This window comes from Lonchura striata, chromosome 14 (genome assembly GCF_050655825.1).
Source record: "Lonchura striata isolate lonStrDom1 chromosome 14, ASM5065582v1, whole genome shotgun sequence".
Classification (NCBI taxonomy): domain Eukaryota; kingdom Metazoa; phylum Chordata; class Aves; order Passeriformes; family Estrildidae; genus Lonchura; species Lonchura striata.
Genome location: NC_140716.1, coordinates 5271120 through 5284825, shown reverse-complemented (window position 1 = coordinate 5284825; position 13706 = coordinate 5271120). Strand labels below are relative to the sequence as shown.

The following is a 13706-nucleotide window of genomic DNA, read 5'->3' as shown; positions in this document are numbered from 1 at the left end:
AAGATGTTGAATATCACAAAGATGAGTACTGTTACACACAGTGTCACTTCTTGCTGTACTGGTTGTTTGGCATCGCAGGTGAGCAGGAGCTGACAGCAGTGGGAAGCAGAGAGAGCCCTGGCCAGCCAGGCATCCAAAAGTAATAGAAAAACAATGTAGGTGTAGGAACTGACCACTGAGAGCAATAAAATCACACTTAAGATTTCAAAATACATTTATGAGGCTGATCTTCAGGTATAACAAGGATTATTAAACTTCTTAAAACCTGCATATGCTGGTTGGTTGGTGCTGGTGGTGGCAGTGGCTCCTCACTCCTCCAGGAGCTCTGCATTGATGTTTTGTGCCATCTGCCCTGGGCATGCCCAGAGCTATCCATCTTCCCTGCATCTTTTTCCATCCTTGTCTGGCATTTGGCCCATTCTCTTTATTTCAGTCCCAGGTCCCCTTCCAGCATTTCTCACAGTCCCAGATCCACTGGCAAGGACTTTCTATAAGGCAATCCCTTTCTATAAGGGAAGAGAAATCTCTTTTAGTTACTCTGTTGAGCAGCTGCTCTCATTTGGACCTCCCTGTGGTCTTCTTCCCCTTCACCTCTGATCCCTGTGTCTCTGTGTTTGATCCATGGCTTAAGCAGCTGTTCTGTCCCTGGGATGGCTCGGTAATTAATCGATACATCAATCAATCTTTTATCCCCTTTGTTGAAACTCCCTCTTATGCTTTCTCTTTTATCCTTGCAGTTTAACCCCTGGGCTTGGTGACCACCTCGTGGGATCCTGAACGCCGTGTCCAGTGTGCCTGCCAGCCCCTGAGGACAGCAACTAGGAGACATCCAGGAGTGTGGCTGTGCCCAGCAGTGACACAGGCTCAGAGGTGAGGGGTGGCCCTGTCCATGGCATCTCTAGTGAGACAGCTGCTGCTGGGAGAGAGCCAGCAGGATGGAGCAGGTTTTTCTGGAGAGGGCTGAGTGCTGGGAAAGGCTCCCCAGGAGTGGGGGGTGCAGGGGAGCCTCGTGGCACTCGTTCCCAGTGGGAAAGAGCGTGATGCAGACACGACAGCGAGCCAGGGTTGTGTTCCTCACATTGCTGACCCCATGGTGGCTCCTGGAGGGACTCTGCTCCGAGTGCTGACCTTCCTGGAGAATCCCTGAGCAGCTGAGCCGTGCCTGCTGCACTCCTGAAGGTGTGGCAGCAGTGAGACTTATCATGGTTGCATACTTAATTTTTATTTTTTTTTTTTAAGGTTGAATTCGCATTCTTCTTTTGAGATTTAAGGAATAAAGAAAAAGCACATTATTTCTGCCCTGCAGATGAGAAGTGCAGTGCATGCCTCCATCCCAACTTCTACAAAATTCTGTTTTACAAAGCAGAAAAAGAATATTTGGTTTATGTTGGAGCTGTAGCTCAGTTTTCTAAGACCAGATTTTGCCCCATGTTCCCTGTTCAAATGACTGGCTGTGCTGGGCACTTTGAAATTTTCTCTCTCTTCCTCATCTCCACCTTGACATTATGAAAAGGGTTTTCATCAATCCATTGAAAGAAGGAGATAACTTTTGTATAAAAGTGCACGGTTGACAGGGTTGAGTTTTTTGGGTAGTGTGTATTTTTTTTTACACTGTTATTATTTAAAAGATGCTTTCTAAGAGGACAAAAGGGAATAGCTTAATGGAAACAAATTTCTGTAGCAAAATGTGCAGCTGGATAAAAAAAGATTATTTCTGTTATTGCTTGGTTACACAGGTGAATTTCGAATTTGAGTACAAAAGGTGTTAAAAAGTGTGCCTTAACTTCTCTTCACTGTGCTGTTGGGATTGAAAAGAATAATTTTTGGAGAAAAACTTTTCTCTGAGCCTCTATTTCCAGCATTGTCAAATCTTTAGCAGCGGCCTTTTCCCACAGCTATTATAATGTTTTCACCTTTTCTTCTTCCAGCTCATTTGTCCTTTTTTGAAAAAAAATGTAGTGCTGGTGAAAGGCGGGCAGGTCTGTGGGCTGGCACTGATCTGGAAGGGAGGGACAGCAGAGTCGGAGGCACACAGGCATGTCTGGAAGCCAGACCAGACCAGGGATGCAGTCCCAGGGAAAGATGGACAGCCTGGCCTGGGGGAAGTAATTTTGAAAGCATCTACAAGCCTACAGCCCTTAAGACCACCTTTCCAAAATGACTTTTAACCATTTAAGAACCTAAGCATCAATGAAGATAAGCAGAGCTTAGGTGCTCAGGCCCCTTGGGGCAGACACAAATATCTCAGCAATGCAGACAGATAGACAGCTTGCCTGTCCAAATGGATCCAGACCCAGAGCCAGGCAATGGATTACAAATATAAGTGCCAAAACAGCAGGCTTGGGACACAAAGGATAAAAGACAGTTGTGTTATTTGAGCTGATAAGCTCTGCATCTCGTCTGGAAGATGCTGGCATCAAAGGCTCCTGCAGGGATTTCACAATGGAGTGTTACACCATCCAGCACTGAGTAACCTAAGATGTAAAATGGGCCTTGCAGAGAAAGCTCCATGCCTGCCACAAAGGAGCAGAATTAGAGTTTGTTTTGAGAACTATTAGGCTGAGTAATTTGTGATTGATCTCCGTGGACATTGAGAGATATTGCTCCCAGCAGAGCAGTGATTGCCATTAGTATCTCAGCTCCCTGCCTTCTTCCTCCTTTTTCTCCCCAGCCTTTGCAAGGGCTGGGTCAAACGCTTCCCAGGCAGCATGAACAATATTTCCTCCTTTTTTGGTAATCATTGTCCCTTCTATTCATTCCTCAGAAGCCTTTTCACAAGCAAGAGGTATTTTCAAGGGTTGTAAGCATTCATCTCAATGTACATTTTTATGCCTATTCTCCTTAGAAGAGCTGGAGAACTAGTTTACTTTATTAGACCAAATGAAAGGAGCTTATGGAGGTAGCCTTGTGCAGGAGGTCAGGGAGCTAGAGAGGAGAGACCTCTGAGAGTGCTATGGAATTTCTTGCAGGAGCTGAAAAGTAGCTTTTGCTGTTTAGACTGGTGCTGTTCTTCCTTGCATTGTGCTGGCCCCGTTTCCAACACTGAGTGCTGAGGAATTCTGCATGGTCCAGCCACGAAGGCTTAGGAGCAGTAGCAACTGTAAGTACCTTGGGTTGGCAAGCCTGGAGGTAGCCAGGCTCACAGCACTGGGTTGCTCTGACAGGGAGGAGGTGCCCAGGGGGTCTGCTGGAGGTTCCCACCTTGGGGAGCCCCAGCCAGCCCAGCCCAGGACACACCCAGCTGTGCAAACCCTTCTCCGAGCAGATCCAGGCAGTGAGCAGATGCCTAAAACCCGTCTCCTGGGCAATTCACTTCATTCATCAATTAAATTGTTTGCTGTGAACGCTTTGGCCCCATCCAGCTCCAGGATTTCAGCCTTGTAATTTTGCTGGCAGAGGACAGCAGTGCCATGTCCGTGAAATCTGCCTGCCAACTGCTTCCCCTGCTAAGCATTTTCTAGGCTAACGATCCCAAAAACCTTGCCAGCAGCCCCAGCTCTGTCCCTTTCAGGGCAAGCCACTCATTTAAACGTGAGCACATCTAAATGACTCCATCTGCTAAGTGATGTTGGTAAAGAAAAGATTATAGCAGGAGTTAGTGCTGTGTCCTCGGGTTATAACCCTGTTATAAAATGGGCTGGGAGAGCAAGGGGACTGTGAGGAGCTGAGGCTCAAAACCACCTGGGTGACTGTCAGCTTGATTTATTTTCTTGCTCATTAGATAAATTAGAAAACTGGCAAAAGAAATCATCTCCTGCTCTCGGCTGCTTGGTAACCTGCCACGCGGCACAAGATGCCAGCTGCAGGAAGATGCAACTCCTTCCCACCCCCCTGGCCCCTCTCCCCAGGGACTCAGGAGGGGACTTGGGTCTGCTAGTGCCACACATCTCAATCCTCCTGCCACCCCAAACCACCTCATTGACCCATCTGGCCGATTGCTGGCAACCACTAGAGTTTCACTTTTCTCTAATACTGTTGGTTTTTGAATAGCAGCTATTTTCTAGGTGAAAACAGCAGCACCAAGTATTGCTTTTGAACACTGGCTTTGACCTCAGAACTGCTTGTTACTCTCATTTCACAAATCAGACAAGCTAAAGCAAAATAACCTGGTTTGTGGCTGTATCATCAGGCAGGACCTCCTGCCCTTCAGAGATGTTGTTCAACACTTTGATCCTGTGGCGTGTGATCAGTCTGCCTTCAGCAGCTGTCCCCCTTGCTTATGAACCAGACTAATTTTTATCTGTCAGAAAGATGAAGCTTAATGGTCAGACTTGATTTAAATCCCTGGGTAAAAGTCACTCTCTAGGAGGTTAGGCTCCATTTACAGCATCTTCTAACGTAAAAACTCACTGAAATATTCAGCCTACATAACCAAATGTTAAATTTGGACCATTCAAGCCATCCTCAGTACCTTTAGCTGTGTCTGGTGCACTCCTATAGTGTGAAACGAGGCCACTGTTCTACACATTGTATTTACACACGAGGAAAAGCTTCCAGACAGGATGAGCTATTAAGAGACTGCAATGCAAATGCATTTCTCAGCCAGCGTGGAGGAATCCCCGCTGCAAACAGATGCTGAAACCTGGGGGAGAGCCAGGGCAGGAGCTCCTGGGAAGGAGACCCGGGGGTTCCCAGCACTGCTGTGCCAGTGCAAGGGGCTGGGGGGAAAACCTGTCCTGTGAGTGATGGTCAGAGCAGATTTCTTCTGCTGCTGGTACCTCTTCTTCTGCCTGTGGGCCTTGTGCAGTGCCTGCACAGGATCCTTGTCACCCTGTCCCTGGCCAGCTTGGGGACACACGTGTCCTGGTGGCTCAGAACCCCTGCCAGCTGTGTGCCATGTGTACAAACAGGGTGGAGAGACGGGGCTAATTCCTTCCTGTCATATGTGAGGAATCGGCTTACGGCCGGAGCCCCGATTACTCTTATCTTAGCCTGCATGATGCTGGCCACATCCTGAAATTACCCGGATTTTTCCAAAATCCAGGGGATGGCTTGGACTCACTGGACTGCTGTGAGCAAACTCCAGGCCTGCTTTTTGAGGAGTTGTGAGTCAGTGCAGAAATTGGGGCATGTGGTTTGAACCTCCAAATGCACCTGATGGGAAGTGCCTGGGGGTGATGCCCAATCCACCTGAAATTCCTGATGGAGTCCCACATGGAGCAACACCAACAGCCCCTTCCCAGCCTCTGTGCAGAGCTGGTTGCTCAGGCAGACTCACCTGCTGGGATCCTGGCAGATAACATGCCTCTGAAATGGGCAGCCAGGGAGAGAGGTTGTCAAGCAAAACATGGAGTGAAATGTTTGGCTGTGAGTCCCACCTGTCTGCTGTGTGACATGTGGCACTGCACCCTGCGCCTGCCACCGCTCCCCGTTCCCCACCACTGCCCGCCAAGCCCACCCCGCTTGGAAATTCGAGTGGGGAAATCAAAGTCCTTCTCCACCCACTCCTGCTGTGCCTCTCAGCCACTGACATTAACACCGAACTGGCTGACATTAGCTTTGAATGGATTTTAATAACCCCCCTGTGAGCCTGAATTACCCACACAGCGTGAGGACCACTGTGAGTGTGGAGATGTGGTGATGAGCAGGGCACTGGGGGCCAGACCAGCTCCCCGGGCTGTGCACACAGGACCAGACCCATTCCAGGAGCTGCAATGGCTTCTGCCAGTGGCAGCTGCTGGTGTGGAGCCCTGGCTTTTGCCTGGTCCCTGGAGAGCTGCTGCTCTGGCACCTGCTGCCCACAAATTTCCTGCCACCAGCAGCTCTGCAAGGGGCTGACCAGTTTCCCAGCACTGTCTGCTGCCATCCCCCATCCCAGTGGGGATGCTGGTCCAGGTGTCTGCCTCCACGGGATGTTCTCCCCTCTGGGGTATGGTATGGCTGCTGCAGGGTGGTGAGAACCCCCAGTGCCATCAGTGAGAGCATCCCCAGTCCCTACCAGTGCATGGCATAAAATAGCAGCCTCGGTTTAGCTTCCTCTGTGCATGGGATGCTAAATGAGATCATGCCTGGCCCAGCTGGGAGTCTGGGCTAGTGTATGAAAATCTAGCAAGAAGATTAAAAGGTGTCCCCAGGCAGAAGAGGGTATTTATCCCTTCCTTTGTGGCTGAGATGCACATGGCGTGGGAGTCACAGGGACAGTGACCTCCCCTGGGCCCCTGCACGTGGGCAGAGCCATGTCCCCACGGGGTCTGGTCTTGGGGACAAGACACTGACCAGAAAAGCTCCTTCTGAGGTACAGGTGGGCACATCCAATCTCCCCTCCTGCACCAGGAAAGGGCTTCCTGCCCTGCAGCCTCACTGCCAGCCCTGCAGCTCCTCTGCAAAGGGGAAACCCCTCATTTTCCTTTTATTTTAGAAGAGGGAAAGCTAAAAGAGATGGTCAGGTGGTTCTCACTTCTTCTGGAATATGCAGGGCCTGGAAACACACTCTGAAGTTACTTTTCCTCAGTTAAAGCTCACAAGATCTGAGCAAGGGATGCAGCCTTCTTGGCCAGTCACAAAGTCACATCACCATTTGGGTGGAGAGTGATGATTTATAGCTGCCATTGAAACCCACAGGTATTTCCAGTATGGAAACAGGAACATCCACAGGGATATAGACAGGAGATCCCAACTGGGGTGGGCCAGCAAATTCTCCAAGATGGGCTCTACAGGAGCTGTGAAATCATAGGCACTTGCAAGAACTGAGTACAGATAACAACCCCTGCAAAAAAGCCCATGATAGTGATTGAGTTATATTTAAGAGGCTCCTTCATACTAAGTAAATGCAAATAGTTTACTCAGAAAATATTTCCCACTAAGATCTTTTCTACATAAAATGCTAACAGATTGAGATTATGACTCTAATGATTATTTTTATTGCTGGTTTACATTTAAATGGCATATATTTCCCCCTACTGTTCTCTCTTTGGGTTAAATCAATAAAACCTATTAAGAAGGTTCTTCCTCTAAGATTCCTCCCTCTCTTCTCTCTGTCTCATCTCCACTGGTGCCCTTTTTATCCACCCACCACCAGAGATTTTTCAGAGCTGCCTCCACGATATTGGTGCCAAGGATTTGAACATCCCCTTTGACAGGGCGGAGTGAATCCTGTCTTTGCTGAGATGAGGGACTACAGAGGAACTCCAGAGCTGTTCCTTTTCCTGCTCTTGGGCTGTATTGCAAGGAGATGGAGTTGGAGTCTCCTCTAGCATAGAAGCTGTACCTGTCTGTACTCCTGTACCTGCTCAGCTATGGATGCTCTTGTGCTCCTTCAAACCCTGCCTATGCCTCACCGAGGAGGTGCTGGATTTCTGTTTGGAGAGGAATTATCCTGGTATATACAGAGTAAAAACCATTAAGACTCTGACCTTTAAATTGGGTTTCTTCCTGCTCATGTAGGGAGGAGGTGGGTTGAGTGCCCAAATCTTATTCATTTTAATGACAAATCCCTCACACAGAGGCTTTGAAATGCTCAGCATTAATGCAATTCGCCTCCTTCTGCTGCAGCTTGGCCTTGCTGGGCAGGGGATGTCTCTGCTTCCCTCTCACAGTGACAGACCCTATAGATTTGCTCCATAACTGCTATGCCCAGGTACCTTTGTGTATGGATTTGTGAGCTTAAGGCAGTGCTAACACAGGGATCTCCCTGCTCCTTAATCAGTATCACTGACCTTTCTTTCCTTCATTACTCTCAGCATCACTTTTTTCCCTCCCAGCTTAATTTGCATAGGTCTCATGTTATCCATGTTTTTGCTTTGTGACTGTTATCCCATTTCCCTGGATAATCAAAGTTGGCTGTAATGAAAACAGCAGAAACAATTTGCTTACCCTTCTATTACAAGATATTCCCTCTACTAAGTCTGAGAATACCTGCAGTTCTGTGGTAATGCTAATTAACTGTGCATACATATAGAAAGTAAAGCAAAGGGCACCAGGATCCTTTGGGATTGTGGGGATTAAAAAAAGATGAGATATTATTCTCCCCTTTCCCCGTGCTTCACTGTCCCTACCCTCAATGGAAATTGCTTTGCACTTACAGAATCAAATGTAATACATGGTGGAGGAGTCACTGACTGCAGAGAGATGGAGTTGGAAGGAGCAGAGTTCTCTCTGCTAGAAAACCCACTATGGAAACAGTGATTCTCCCTGATGTCTTGTTTCTTGTCTATTCCCAGACTGGGGTCTTTTCCCCATGCAGGTCCCCCTGCCTTGGAGCCCAGTGCTGATTCCTGGGGGCACAGCTATCCCCCAGAGCAGAGCTCCAGCAAAATATGGGTGGAAAACCTCCTGCCCAGCCTCAAGGGTTGGCTGGAATAGTGTCTGTAAATGAAAGCCCGTGGCAGTGCAGGGTACCTGCTGTTGGAAGTGGCTGTTGTGTCCATCAGGATCCTTCACTCTTCTTGGGTGGCTGAGGCAGCAGCAGCTCCAGAGCAGGTGGAAGGCCTGGGGAGAATAAGAAAGATGATAATGAAAGAAGAAAGGTCATCAGGAGAGGGGAGACTGTCCCAGCCATTCCTCTTCATTTTGCACTGCACAGTGCCTCTGCCCATCCATGAAGGCACGTGGGGCAATCTCCCACCATTAGTGTGCAGCATCCTCTCCAAGTCCCTCATGAGGCTCTCCTGTGTGTCAGCTAAACCAGGAGTGACTGACACTGCCAGGCATGCGTGGAGGACTGCTGAGCTCTCCATGCAGGAGAAATCCCACTCAAGTCCACCCACCAGCTCCTTGCTGATTTTCCCAGCTCCTCTGCCAGCAGCATGGACAGACCACCTCACTGCACCCCTGTGGAGCATCTGGGACTGGCCCTGACACACTGGGCCCCTGGGTATGGACCCTGTGCTCCAGCAGGGTGGTTAGACAGCCCTTGCACTATTCCTGCCCCTGAAATTGGGAGGAAGATGTTATTTGTGCTCTGATAACCACAGAACCTTTGATGCAATACTCATGTTTGGGATTTTACCACATCTCTCATCCTCCAGGTCTGTCAAGGAGCTTTATGCAGCCATGACTCAGAGAGAGGCATCAGTGGAGGGAGTCTGTAGATAACAGCCAGCAGCTGTCATGTGGAGGGCTTTAATAATGGATATGCAGGCATATATGCATGACCCACGAGCTCAGGACCCTTCCTGCCTGAATGGCACCAGCTCCTTTAAAAGATTCCTGCACCATGCCCTGGCTTTGGCCATGCCAGAGGCTGGGATTACACAGGCATCACACACATCTGTCTGAGGTAAATAGGCAATAAAAGGGCTGATAGGGGCGAGTCTTGTTGCTGCAAGTGTGTCCTGTTCTCCTTGAGCAATGTAATCCTTCCCTGTCACTGAAACCTTCAGTGCTGGCTGCTCACCATCACCCTGTGGCTGGTTTTAGGACTGTGGGTACGACAGTGCCTGGCTCTGCTCACAAACCTGATGTTGTTTAAGATGCTTTCAAACTTCCCCCATGGTATTCATCATTTAAAGCAACCCAGGTTGTTGGTACAAAGGGCTTTTAAGGTGTTTGGGTGAGGCCAAAGAGATTTTCAACCAACTGCACACCAAGGGCTTGAACACAGCCATGCTGTGTCTTGCAGGTGCATTATCCCAGCAGAGAGCTCAGTCCTGAAACACCTGAGCCTCATGAAGAGACTCAGATTGGAGTGCTGGCTGAAGCCAGTCCCAAAGTTTGCTCAGCCATCTGAGACATTTTGGTTCTGATCAGCACAAGCTCTAAGTGGAAGAATGGGTTTAAAAATGAAAATATGAGTTTGACTTGTAGAAGGGATGCTTGGCATTGGACATGGAACTGTGTATCACTATGATCAGTTGGGAATTTCTTGTTGACTTTACATAGCTGAGTCACAGGTAAACTTCCTATTAACTTCCCTGAGTGACTATATTATGATTTGACCCTTAAAATGAAAGATTTGGAGTTACCAACTCCAGCATAGCTGCACTGGTGGAGTTCAAGAAGCACATGGAAACAGCCAGCAGCTGTTGCACTCAGCTTCTCAACTCCTGACATAATTTGGGGAAAAAAAAAAAGGCAAAGTTTGAATTCACGAGTTTTGTTTCTCTGCAGTTCAAAGGACACAAGAGCCTGGGTTTTAATTGGCACTGAGTTCTCTAGCTGGTGCACAGGGCAGTGTTGGGACTGACACCCAGCCAGGCAGGAGGAGCAGCAGCTGGGAGGGAAGGCTGTTTGAAGTCCTGGGTGCCTGCCACCCATCTGCAGGGACTCAGAACGCTCCCTGCTAGATCTGGGGGCAGAGGAGCATTGCTTCATTTCTGATCATTAATGCACTGGTCTCTTTGTTTTCTTTCCACTGATCTTCTCTGTGCACAGTCCAGGGAGAGCCACATACTGAGTGGTTTGTGCTGGAGATCACAGTGCAGAGATAACGAAGCTGTTTTCTTACCCTTGGTGTTTCCTCACAGTGCAGCTCAGCCTGGTCCCACGTCTGTGCCCAGCCCCAGGGCAGGAGCTTTGCCCTGCAGGAGTGGGCTGCATGTCCCTGCAGAGAGATTCAGGGGTATCCCAGGCTGTGCACACCCTCAGCTTAACCCCAGCACCTCGGCCAGAGGCATTCAGCAGCTGCCACGCAGAGCCCTGGAGTGCAGGAGCTGCTGGGATGGACGGGGTGTCAGCCAGGAAAAAGGGGCTGACTTTGTCAGGGAAGGCCTGGGGTGCCTCAGTGAGAGTCACAAGCCCTCTGACAAGGCTCACAGGGTGTCTGTGGCACTGTGCAGTGACACCTGGAGCACAGACTTATTTCAAGCACAGCTGGGGTGGGGAGCAGTGACCTGCTTCAATAGGCCCTGCTATTGCAGAGGAGACAGAACAGTGCTGAGTGCAACAGCTGCTGGCTGTTTCCATGTGTTTCTTGAACTTCCACCCCAGTGAAACTTGAAAATGCCTCACTGACTGAGATCTAACCAAAGCATCTTTCCAGGCCTTCTCCTCCCTCCAGGAGCAGGAAGGCTCTGTGGCTTCTACAGGCAGTGCAGCTCCCATTGATGATTTCCTAAATGCTTAGAATGGGGTCCCACCTGCTCCTCTCTGCAGGTTCAGCATCACTCTCACCTTCCTGGTTGCCTGCTTTTCTTGACCTCACCTCTCCTTGGTGAGCTGGCTGATGGCTTTGCATCCTGCAGACTTCTTCACCCCTCTGTCTTTTCTGCTCATTTGTGGTTTGACCTCAGGAAAGCACCATTACAGGTGCCCTCTGCTCTGTGCTCATTGTGCTCCATGCCCATACCTGCTTTGCCCTAGGTGCCTTTATGATTTCCACCAGCACAGTCTCAGTAAATCCTATGCAAGACAAAAACCTCAGCGAAGCTTTGTCACTCCACCTAGCTCACACCAAGCTGGAGATGTCAGTCCCAAAAGCTCAGTGGGGTGGATATACTTATTGCTATAAAGCTTTATATTTACCATGGCCTTTCTGACATTACAGTAAATGCATTTCAGAGCCCAAGAAGTATAAAAATAAACGGCAAGAAAATCAAGACAGCTAATTAGCCAAAGGTTACTGCTGGCTCTGTGACTGTCAGCCCTTTTGAAGTTCTCCTTTACACAGGCAGATGTGTGTGCAGTGCTGCTGCTCCTTTGAATAAATGTCTTGGTTTTCAGAGTGGCTTCATATCTGGATGTGACTGAACACATGTGAGGCCTGTCACAGTGAGCCTGGGCAGGATAATCAGAATCCTTTAACCCTGCACTTCTCAGTACTGAAGAGCACTCATCCTGAGGAGGGGCTGATCCGTGCTGTGCTGCCTCCCAGCCCCTTGTGAGCGGGGTGAGCTGGGAGGTGAGGAGGGGGCAGAGAGCTGCCTGTCTGCACAGACAGCCCTCTGTCCTAGAGATGCTCCTTCCCCTCGGTGTCCCTGCCCTCTGCCCTGTGGCCACAGGCTGCTGAGGGTTGCACTGCTCATCCAGGGTTTGGATGATGCTGTTGGGGTGCAGCTCTGCGGGGATGAGGAGCCTGGGGAGTGCTGGAGGACATGGCCCAGCATTTCATGGCCTCGCCCCACATGTCCATCATTCCTCAGTGTTCAATATTCTCCTGAGCATGAGCATCTTGTATGGAGCTGCAGGTACAGCAGATGGGACAAGAGGAAGGGCAGTGGGGGTCCTGGCTGAGCTGAGAACTGAGGGAGGGATGTGAGTGCCATGCCAGAGGAGAGAGGTTGAGCTAATCATGGCAGTGATCCTGGTGGACTTTGGTACCAGGTCCAGAGGAGTGTTTTGCTCATATTTGGGCAGGAGAGCCCTGGAGCAGTGATGGAGTTGAAGCCATGTCCCTTGAGCCCAGCCATCCCCGGGCCACAAGCTGTGTGAGCTTTCTCTCCCTGTGCTCTGAACTGCTCCACACAGGGGTCAGAGTTTGGGCACAGTGACCACAGGAACCACCAGCATCATCTGTGCTGTCCTCTCACTTCTCCTCTCAGGTTTTCCTTCTTCCCTTGCTCTGCTTCCTCCCGTTTCCTAGGGCTCCATTTCCCCTAGGAAAATCCTTTTTGCAGCTCCCTCTTCCCTCTCTGCCAGTTTCTCCTGTCTCCTCCTGCTCGCAGCTCGTGCCGAGTGTCGTGTGTGTGCTCAGCATCGCTCCTCCTGGAACGTTAATTTGCTGCTCATTTCCTCACAGACTTTACACCACAAGTTGGGCCTTTATGTGCATGTGTGTGTGTGATTCAATTAAACAAAACACAATAAAATCAGGGAAAACAGAGGGAGACACAGACAGATAGCAATTCCCTGCTCTCTGAGAGCTAAGCTTGTCTGCCTGTGAGCTCGGCCCCAGCACGGCTTTCTGATGTTGCCACATGGATTGGCTTGTAGCAGCTCTCTGGATCTCATGCTTGGGGTTTCCATCCCTCTGCCGGGACCCTGGGACAGCAGCTGCTTCTTCTCTGCTGTCAGAAGTTGGGGCTGCTTCACCACATGAGGTGAACCTTGCAGGAGCTGAGTGTTCGTTTTGAATGAGCCCTGAAATGCTGAAGCATCTCTTAATACTCTGCCTCCTCCATCTCTCCTTTCTGTCTCTACAGCTCAGTCCCAGCAGCCCTCAAGGTCCTCCAAGCCAGCAACTGCCCTACCCCCCATCCTGCTCTAGCCCTCGGGTGGCAGATTCCCCCTGTGCTCGGACCAAGCTTTCTCCCCTATCACATTTTCCCACTTTTCCCTTGCAGTGCAACCTGAGAAGCAGCAGCTGTGCTGTGCAGAGCTTTGCCTGGCTGGTGAGAATTCCACTGCTCTGTGCCCCTCTCTGCCATGCCCTTCCCTCGCTCACCTCCTTCCTGCCTTGTTTTCCTTCCCCTTTTCCCCTCTAATCCATTCACACTGTGAACAGATGCTTTCTTAGCATCCTTTGCTCCCAGGCTTCTCCCTGGCAGGTTTCTTACCTCTCCACGTGCATGTGGGTGTCTCTCTCTCCAGGAGAGCCTGTCCTGCTCAGCCTCCTGAGCCTGTTCTGCTCACCCAGCCCTGGCTGCCTCCCTGGCTCTGTGAATTTATCCTGTGAATCCAGCCTCTTCCCCCGGCTGTGCCGATGGGCTGCAAATCTGACGCCTAAAGTGGGTCAGAGCGAGTGGAAGGAGGTGGTCCCAGGAAGGGCAGAGAGTGAGCAGGCATGAGAGGCAGCCCCTGCCAGATTACAGGGCGGGTGGGAGAGGAGCAGATGCTCTTAAAAAGTGAAGATTTCAGGGGTTTTTAAAATGCACATAAAATGTGATTAACAA

At 50.0% G+C, this 13706-nt stretch overlaps 1 protein-coding gene across 3 annotated transcripts in view; it reads left to right on the top strand.

Moving 5' to 3' along the window:
- The window catches only part of ELFN1 (extracellular leucine rich repeat and fibronectin type III domain containing 1), a 104581-nt gene that overhangs the window by 57674 nt on the left and 33201 nt on the right, over positions 1-13706 (top strand). For all 3 annotated transcript variants that reach the window (XM_021539699.3, XM_085591685.1, XM_021539698.4), the window contains exon 3: positions 738-870. The gene's annotated coding sequence lies outside the window, so the exon portion shown is untranslated. The remainder of the gene's footprint in view (positions 1-737; positions 871-13706) is intronic.